At 41.3% G+C, this 8,317-nt stretch overlaps 1 long non-coding RNA gene across 1 annotated transcript in view; it reads left to right on the top strand.

The window, feature by feature from the left end:
- The window catches only part of LOC118214846, a 57,158-nt gene extending 49,214 nt beyond the window's left edge, over positions 1-7,944 (top strand). The window contains exon 3 of the long non-coding RNA XR_004762697.1: positions 7,861-7,944. This is a non-coding gene — a long non-coding RNA (uncharacterized LOC118214846). The remainder of the gene's footprint in view (positions 1-7,860) is intronic.
- Positions 7,945-8,317: the final 373 nt, after the last annotated feature.

The raw sequence follows: 8,317 nt of genomic DNA on the forward strand, positions 1-8,317 counted from the left end.
TTTCATTTTACATTTCATTTTTAGACAGTGGCACAATGTGTTGTTTTGTCTCTATACTCCAGAACATTGGATTTGAAAAGAAATAATACTGGCCAATCTGTTTAGGAATTACAGCCCTTTTTTATACATAGTTTCCCTTTAGGAGACCAAAAGTGATTGGACAAATTAACATGAAGCACAAAATTGCAAAAATCTTAAGTGAAGTGATCATATTTAGTACTTGGTTGCAAATCCTTGGATGTTGGACTGAAGTGCGAATTTAAAATAGGCTGCCACTGTGTCTCGCACAGTTACCTAAGCTTATTGTTTATTTTTAATTTATCCTTTTCACCAGTCAACTCATAAGCAAGGCTATACAGAGACTCAGTAGCACTCTAGAATCTCTGGAGTATTCTACTCTTTGCTTAATAAAGCAAACATGTTGGAATACTGCAGTAATGTTATTAATATTGTTATAAATTTCACAATGTTATACAAATAAAATGTCTTTACATCTTTCTTTCATTAGGTGATGTCAGTGGTCATCTACTTCTTCCACACATGTGGAAACTTATTTGCAATTCGTGTTTGTGCTGTAATGTAAAATAAGCAGGTGTTGCAATCAGCCAATATGGCCAGACAAATATCGATAAATGACATTTCTTCAAAGCTTTTGTCTGTAAGCAATAATGTGGTTAGGGATTTTGAGCATTGATTTTTAATGTAGCACATTCAGGATAAATCTTGCTGCATTCAAAATATTTAATATGCTGTACGGTGTTCGGTGCACAGCTTTTGAAACAGAAAATCCTGTGGAAAGATCTCTTAATTGCGGCTTGTAAATTGAATGAGTAGTGAAAAGAAGCAGGGTTGTGATTTCAGCAGGCCTTGCTTGAAATCACATGATGAACCCATTATAACTCCTCAGGGCAATAAAAATGGTTAAATTGGGGCAAAATTGTGATGTGTGTTCTGGGTGCCAAAACTGAGAGGGTTACCACACTTGATTGCAGCTCATCATGGGGAAATTGCTTTATTCCCTGCTAATATCAGACTCAGGCGCGGTCTATGAGCCAGCAGTGTGCCATGAGAAATGATGCATCTGCAGTATGCCACTCACTTTCCTCTGTGGAGAGCTTTTATTTATCAGGCGATGGAGGGTATAAATCAGCACGTTATGTGTGCATCCTCCTAAGCGTTATTTGATTTTAAGATTGTCAGTCTCAGTGCTGTTTGCCTAATGGTGTAACAATGAGCAGGATGGATATATGGCCAGGAGAAATGCTGCCACTAATGACGTTGTCAGCTTCAGTTTATAGGCCCAGTGCACACATGCTCATTGACATGAATGCTAATAAGTCATGTCAGCGACTCAGCCTTGGAATAAGGTTGCCTAATGGTGGGGAAATGGTCTTAAGAGAATACACTCATAAATAGTAAATGTAATCATGTAACTTGGAGGGGCTGGGTTCAAAAATCCAGGTCAATAAATTATATATGCTGCCATATATAAGGAGCTAAATTATAACGCACTGTTCCTAAACAGACATTTTCTCATCAAAGCATTTGACTAAAATTCGTGGGAAATTAACATAGCCTTCTCACAAAGAAAAAAGTGAAACATGATCATATTTCAGATCTCTTCACACACTAGGGTTTTGTTGATCTGACCACCGAGATGCTGTAATGTTATTCTGGGTTTTGGAACCCTCCAGACCACCAGGTGGCATATTTCGGGAACTTGCCCATGAAGTACACTTCGCCGGGCTTCAAAACCGTTTTCATAAAGCCCATGGAGAATCAATGGGTGAATTCACAGTGACTTTGTCCATATTCTTCTACAGTCTACACATATACATAGTTACATCTACTAGGAGACATAGGGCAAACCTTTATGTAGCCAAACCCTTCTCCAAAAATTGTACTAACCTCTAAACATGATCCATCATTTACTTAAAAACAACCACATGTTGTACAACTCCAAATGAAAGTACAATAATTATTACAGAGGACATCACATTTACTGTGATATAAGGTTTTGAGATTCAACCTAATGTTCCTCTTCTTTCTCCACTGGCTTACCATGGGTTTGCACAGTCTTACTTAGGGGTTAAAAGGCTTCAGCAACTCACCAAATATCTCACCATCCATGCTCATCAAATCCATGTTAAAATAAGCCTGGAATCATAGACTGTAGAGAAAGCACAGACTCTGAACATGACACACTAAGAAGTGGGTCTAAATATTTCAGTGTTATTGACGCAATGTCTGTATTTAGCTATATGAAATATTCATTTTCTGATAGTGAGTAGCTGTGGTTCAGAGCACAGCAATAGGTCCTCCAGATGGTGGCTCTTTCATGAAGCTGTAACCCATCTGCAGTGGCTCCAGCAAATGAATTTTGTAACATTAAAGAATTTTGGGTATAATCTGTATAAGTCTCAGTTTGAGGAACTGACTGGATTTAAAGTTTTAAGCAGTTTTAACAGTGCCTACTGAAGAGCTGGTCTGAACGGGTTTGATCTGGTTCTCTAGGTCTAGGTCTCCCTGGGATTGGTCTTTAGTTGTAGTTGTTATTGTGGGGGGAGGAGTTGAGTGCTGAATTGGAACACTGGGGTGCGCTGAGGACCATCCATCTATAAATATGAGGTGTTTGTACCATTGCACCTTCCTGTGGAGTATTTTCCCAGAGTTCCATTAACACACGCAAATACACATATACGCAAACAAACACAGCACTGCCTCCGTACCATTCTTTATTAATATAACCCAAACCATGAAAGGGACATCTAGCCCAAGTGTTTATTTTTTGTTTAATTAGCTCTTAGGTCTTTGGGTCTCTTGGTTGGTATTAATTGTTCAAGGTTGGGGCAGAGTTGCTCAGTATAGCTGAGCGATCTGTTCTGGAGCAAGTTGGTTAACTTATGCACCCAAGAATTGATCCCAGAACCATCTTTCCACACCCATCTCAGTTGGAAGAACATGCTGTGTGTAAGGGAACAGTGATATGGTCAGTGATGGCTGAAAATGCTACCACAGGATGCTTACATATTAAACATGACACTGCTCTACATAGGCATTCAATTGAAATAAACAAGGGCAAAACTTCATTTGGTTTATTGTTTATGCCCTGGGTTGACTTAATTTTAAGGGAGGTTGCCTGAGTGAAATATACAATCCTTGCCCACAGACAGCTGCAGCAGAGCCATATTTCAAGCATCCTGTTGTGCGTATGCGTTACACAGGAGCTGATGTGTTGTGATTGCAATCAGGAGGGTGCAGTCTCAGCCAGGACACATGGGCCACATGAGCCACACCCTGCCGACTTCTTGATGTGCTATCAATTACTGATTTATGGCTGCTTAATGGCAGTTTAATAACTCTGAAACTACTCCATCCTCACTTTTGATTTGAATGGAATAAGATTTTACACTTCTGAAATTGTCCAAAGAGTTTGTAACCTCTTGCTCCTCTCTTGTGCTTGAGTGTTAGATATCACGTGTTTGCCACAATGCAGCATGTTATCTTTGAATGATCACCAGGGAGATGCAGATGCGCTTTTTAGAATATTAACTTTTCTCAAAATGTGCATGCAGTTTTTACACAGGGTTAAATGCAATTGTCCATTACAGGCCAAGCACCCTAACCCTAACCCTAACCCTAAGGCCAAGCTTAGTTCATTACCTCGTACAACATGTATATCCACTGTAACATTGACAAAATCAAATAATCCTCCCTGATAATGCAAACACAACAGCAAGCTCTATGCTGAGCACTTCACATTTGAACGGAAGAAGATTAGGGACACTTTTATTATTGTTATTATTATTATTTTTAAACTTTGCTATAATCATGTATCTGCACAGTGTGGTTGCTGGGTGGCTCATTCTGTGACATCCTGTTCCGGTGTGTGGATGGGCTCCACAGTCCAGTATCACGTCCAATACCAAGTATGGATGGCAGCATTGCTGACTGCCAGAAGATCAACTACAGTGTCACCCCAGGAGGGGGAGATGCAGTCAGCAGGATTACTGGGTCTTATTCCTCACCGGTGCCCAACTCATGTTAGTTACCTGCAATTTGCTTGTTCACGCTGCCAGTGAACTGGCAGTCTAATTCGAAGCACGGGCTGACATCACATGTTTCAGAGGATGGCACAGTCTTGTCTGTGCTCTCCTGAATTGGCAGAGGAGATTGCAGCATTAAGTTTGGCTTATGGATGCAACTGGGGTTTTGAAATGGGAGGAAAAGGGGGGAAATGTATTGAGTGCACAAAGGGACAGCACAGGCAGTCCGGCTCAGCTTTGACAGTGACCTGCCTCTCAGCATACAACACAATCCTCAATATTTTGGGTCTCCCCAAGAAAAACTTTAAGCTTTATACCAGCTAAAACAAGGCTGGTGTGGTTATTGAAGCTCTGATAGGCCTTTCTTCAGCGTGTGCAGTGTGAGGGACATGACTTCTGAGGGACCAGTGTAGACTGCCATCACATATCCGATACTCAGTTTTCACTTAACAGCATTTCAGTCTGAATAATAATAATAATTATATGCAAATGACCTCAAACAATAACTTTCATAGAAACTATACTACAGCTCTCCAATGCAACCAAACAACAAGACTTAAAAACAGATTGTGGTACCTAAAAAAAAAGAGTTTGACAAATGTAATGGAAAAAAATTCTCCAGCTGGACTAACTGGTGGATTACGTTCTCGGAGTAGTTAGGGTTTGTGTAACATTTTTCCTGTGTTACCTTTATTATTTACTGAAGTACCCAGTGCCATGTACCCAGCTCAATGCATCTGCCTATAATTGGGTGTAAAATTTGTTGCATATACACAGACACACACTCATTTTTGAATGCTGTGTTCAACTCATGGGTGCAGATGTAATTGGTTCTGATGTATCTGTACCTTAAGAGAGGAAACAGAAGATTTCTTGTGTCATTGAAATTGTCTACCTAATGGACATTTTAAGAACATTCCAGGTGAATGAGTCAGCATAAACTCAGTGGAAATGGAGAGTGTGTATGTGGCTGTATGTGAATGTGAGTGTGTGTGAATGTGGCTGTGTGTGTGAGAGTGTGAATGTGGCTGTTTGTGAATGTGAGTGTGACAGAGTGTGAATGTAACTGTGTGAGTGTAAGTGTGTGAATGTAAATGTGTCTCATCTCCAGTCTTGTCTGGTGCTGGTCTCTGCTCCAGCTCTGCGCCTTGCCCATGACCTGAATCCACCGCACATGTGAGGACCATCTGCTACAATGGCCACACACATTACACCCACAATGCAATCCATCACCGTCTGTATCCAGCAGAGGAAAATGCAAGAGCTCACTGGACAGAGTCAGCTCTGTCTGAAATCAGTGAATTCCAGTATAACTGTCGCTGCGTTTCCATTTAATTGGGTGGTTGGTCTTGCTGTTGGGGTTATAGGTCAGCTGGCTGATTTTGGATCAGTCAAAAAGGGCTGAAAGCATAGGAAGCTGGGTCTAGGTTTGTGCAAAGCATTCTGGGACAGAACCCTTTCTGTGATGCGGGAATTTTGTGGAAAAAAAATGATATGATTTTAATTTCTTAGATGTGAGTTTCAGTAGAGACATTGTGAGAAATGGCATTTGTCCCAGACAGCATGGAGTGTCCCAGTGTCCTGGGCACATTCCCAACCTGGAACTCTCAGTTTGGCAACCCAGATTTCCCCTAGTTTCATTTGCTTATTGAAACCTTTTTTCTCCTCCTCAGCTGATGTATTATAGCAACTTTGTGTAGCCGAGATTGGGGCAACACATTAGATGACATTGAGGACTGTAATACCCCCTGTCCTCATGCCCCACAATCAACTGCTTAGTGATTCTTGAAAAGGATGAAAGATGCCGTACTTGTAAATTGCAAACAAAAGCTAAATTCCTCCTCACTTTCATCATTTCATAATGTGAAATGCTTGGTATAAAGCTTTGTGTGGCTTGTTTGGATTATCAGGGAGATTTGTTTAAGTTGGTTTTGTCAGTGTTACAGTGGAGTTACATGCTGTACCACAAGGGAAAGAACCAGAACACTGTGAAAAATATTCAGAGGACAAGCTCTGTTTCAGCAATCTGCTCCAAATTTTACTCAACATGTAACTCTCTCTCTCGTGTGTGTGTACACGTGTGTGCTTGTGTGTATGTGCGTGCGATAGAAATCGGCCACATGAATGAATGGGAGCTATCATGTCACAAAGACTCCAGGCAGAGGAATTTCATTAACAGCACAGATACTGCAGAGGATAATTCTTTTCTGCATGCTGGGTTGAAATGATTTGGAAATGGAAATGAAATTAAATGAAACGACATGGAAATTATTTTAGAATCTGTTTGATAAACATCTTATAAATGTGCAATATTTCTACTGAACCATTACAGATTTCTGAATGGAGGTAGTCCCCGCTCCTTCCCTCTGAGTGAGAGCCTGCCCCCCCCCTGACTGCAGCACCACATTCCTTTAATCAGTCTGCCATTCTGACAGCTCCGGCACCCTCCTCCCCCCTCCCCCCACCAGACACACACAGACGTGTTCTGCAGGCTTCTCAGTCGAGGACACTGAGACAGCAGACTGCACACCTTGCACCAGCTCCTCTCTGCTGACCCCAGGTGGGCCAGTATGCTATGTGCATCTCCCAAGCACAAAATATCCCTGCCATCTCTGCAAAGCATATACTCCAGACTGTCCCTGGGAAACGTGCTTTTCCTGCAGTGTTGTAACCATAGAGGTTTTGCAGATTCTTGGGTTCAGACCTTGATCCATTGTGATGCATATGTCAGAGGGACAATGTAAAGAGACTGGAGTTTATGAAAAGGAGTGTTCATTGGCATTGGTGAGGGATATCAATAACGGGCAGCCCTTGGAGCCCCCTCTGCACGGCCCTTATCCCAGGCAGTGTGTGACCACGCACACCCAACCCATGGCCCAATGCATCCAAGAACCATGGAGAGCCAAACTTTCCCACTGACTGTCACTAATGCACTGAAAGCCTCAGGGTCAAGGGGTCGGGGGTCAGAGGTCAGCTCAGCTGAGCCGTAAGTCTGACGGCGTTGTGGGGCTGAGGGGTCGTGAGAGTGGAGGGAAACATGCCGAAATAACAAAGACCCTCCCCCCCATATATAATCAGGATATAGAATAGCCTCTTAGGAAAAAAGAAAACTTGGGCTTTCTTTCTTTTTTAAAATTTGCTCATTTTTTGTTTTGTGTCATTTTATGCTTATTTGTTTGCAGTGCATAGAAGGTATCTGTGTACATCTTCACTTCACTTCACTTCACTTCACTTCATTTACTGCTTGTGTGCAGTTTGTGTGTGTATTAATTGTTGCTATAGCAATAAAATAAGCAAAGGCCTAGATTCAAGTAACATGTCCTAAAATTTAAATTTAATAAATGCAACAGTTATTCTTCATTAACACAGTTTGGGAGCTTAATCTAACCTGGGTGATTGCCGAACAGTGTTTATGAAGGAAAAATCAGACACTTGTTAAAGTGGAAGGCGAATGTTGATTGAAACTCAGGTCAGACAGAGATCTACTCTCTTTATGTAACCCTGAGCTTTGCAGTATTTTGCCTTTATGATGTGATAGGAGCATCCAGTCAGCGTCTGGAGGCTTTCGCTGAATATATGCATTTGGCAAAAATAGGTGAAACAGTGATGCCATCAGTAACCGGCACTGCCTGATAAGTTAAAGTGACAGCGAGTAGCTTATCTGATCTGTCAAGCTGGCTGTTAGTACTCTTTACCGATAGCACTAGGGCTCTGATTCTGCTTTGTCCATTTCAAGGGTGTGATGAATTATGATGATGTGTGCATGTGTGCCTGGCTGCCTCATATTGGATGATTTTACCATTAACCATTTTAGTTTTTGCCCATGATGTTGGTCATGCGAGATGCGAAGCGTCACCCACCCCACCTGTCTGTTTCATACAAATATGATTCATTTATTCTGGGTCATGCCAGCAGCTGAAGGAAAGACAGCTGACACGTGGGCTGCTTGTCTGAGGATCGGCAGACAATTGTTCCTGAGAATGAATGCATCATTCCTCTTGTCATCGAGCAATATTTTATATATAGCATAATTTGAACTTAAATGATGCCATTATGTTGATTAATAAAGAGTAGTGAAACCAAAATGAGGAAATATTTGCTCCCTATGTACGTATTCCTTTTGCTTGTTTAAATTATCAATGAATTATAAATTTCATAACTATCTTTATTACTGTAAGTTGTCGTGTGCAACATTTTGCATTGTCTATTCTCTGTTCTGGTGTATGTCTTGCCTCTGATTACATCAAATAGAAAAAGATAATATGTGATCA

The sequence above is a fragment of the Anguilla anguilla genome, chromosome 16, assembly GCF_013347855.1.
Source record: "Anguilla anguilla isolate fAngAng1 chromosome 16, fAngAng1.pri, whole genome shotgun sequence".
NCBI lineage: Eukaryota > Metazoa > Chordata > Actinopteri > Anguilliformes > Anguillidae > Anguilla > Anguilla anguilla.